We start from the raw sequence: 1,640 nt of genomic DNA on the forward strand, positions 1-1,640 counted from the left end.
TTCAATATTTATTATATGATTGATGTTATAGTTAATTATGTAAAAATACTGAAGCAGGAAACCTAATGTATAGTTAACAACTCTATCTATTGATTCAGTAATTAAGCACTATAAAATTATAGACTTCATAATTATGCAATCAGTTTACTACTTCCAGTAAACTGACCATCGGATATGCTTTTGAAACCAGATGCCTGTCACTTAGGTGACATTTAATACAAAGACATATTAAACACACTACAATTAAACTTCATGCTGATCAATAAAAGAATTTAATATTTTGTTTAGTTACCTAAATGGAATGTCAAGATTTATATGGATAACCCGTCATAGTGTTAACTTGTTATTTGAATTGTCCTCTTTATTCAGCGACATCCTCGAGACACAACAACAGAAGCTTTCTAAAGACATGCAAACCATGAGATGGAAACTTGCTTTGTAATTCACTACCAGTGACTGGCAGTCCTGAAACAGGTGGTTAGCTTAAGTATATTCAAAATGAGGTGTTATTATAATAATTTAGTCCTATTATCATAAACACAGTTTCGAAGTTCCATAGTGGGGTCTGTATATATACTTAAAATATATGTTTCTTCTATGAAATGATGCTGATGTATTCAAGGTATATTATGTTTTATTGAAGGTTTAGTATGAACCAACTTTTAGTCAAATTTCAAAAAATGAATGGGTGACCTCGCAGAGTATATATTGCTATTCTACCACAAAAGCATATCATACAGTTACAACTATCATATCTACAGTGTCTATGTCTGATTCATGACAATATTTTTTTTTATTTTTTTCTCTCCAGAATGTCCAACTTTTCTTGGCAAATTCCAGACCTACCATCAGGATGCAGTGTTCTGTAAGACACTGCAAGAGCTTTGTCCTTCTGGGATTCCTAATCCTTTGAATGGAGAAAACAAGACATTGCTGTATATGTGACGATGAAAATACCATATTGTTGGACATTAATTAAAAAGGGCATTGACCAATGACATGTATACCATGGCTAGTGATTGATACTTGTTGTGATTTTTCTGATTTGGTCATACAGTCAGAATGAAGGAAAGACAAATATCATGGTTCATGAACTTCAGATACACTTTTAAGCTCCTCTGGTACAAACTGTCATAATCTTATGGTATAGTGAAGTGTCTGTCATAAGTCTGTCTGTCAATTTTTTCTTTAAATTACTTTTTTAAATTGAAAATCACAGAGCCCTTATATTTGGTCAGCAAGTACCTGGGATAAATACTTTAAAGTTTCATCATGTAGATTACCTTGACCTTCTTTCAAGTTCACAGGTGTCCAAAACAGGCATCAGTTTCTCAAAAACTGGTCTCGAGTCATGATATTTCATGATGATTATATTTTATTCAGTATTCCTTTGCATTGCTTTGTTTAAAAAAAAATAAAAAAATTGTTCCATCAAATATATGTACATGTATGTAGATATATGTAATGACAGCATACTTGTTCATAACTTTTTTGTAGTGATTGTTTTGTTAACTTTTATGCATATTGATATTTTTTTATGAAATTAAATCATTGACTGATGTAAATATGTATGTTGTTATTTATCTTCATCTTTGTATGTTTGCCTCACAACAGAAACGTATACGTCTCTGCTCACAAGT

General features: G+C 31.2%; 1 long non-coding RNA gene across 1 annotated transcript in view; it reads left to right on the forward strand.

The window, feature by feature from the left end:
* The window catches only part of LOC110463629, a 3,081-nt gene extending 2,171 nt beyond the window's left edge, over positions 1-910 (forward strand). The window contains exons 3-4 of the long non-coding RNA XR_002464408.1: positions 370-474; positions 812-910. This is a non-coding gene — a long non-coding RNA (uncharacterized LOC110463629). The remainder of the gene's footprint in view (positions 1-369; positions 475-811) is intronic.
* Positions 911-1,640: the final 730 nt, after the last annotated feature.

Source organism: Mizuhopecten yessoensis, unplaced genomic scaffold (genome assembly GCF_002113885.1).
Source record: "Mizuhopecten yessoensis strain PY_sf001 unplaced genomic scaffold, ASM211388v2 scaffold10919, whole genome shotgun sequence".
In the NCBI taxonomy this organism is placed as follows: Eukaryota; Metazoa; Mollusca; class Bivalvia; order Pectinida; family Pectinidae; genus Mizuhopecten; species Mizuhopecten yessoensis.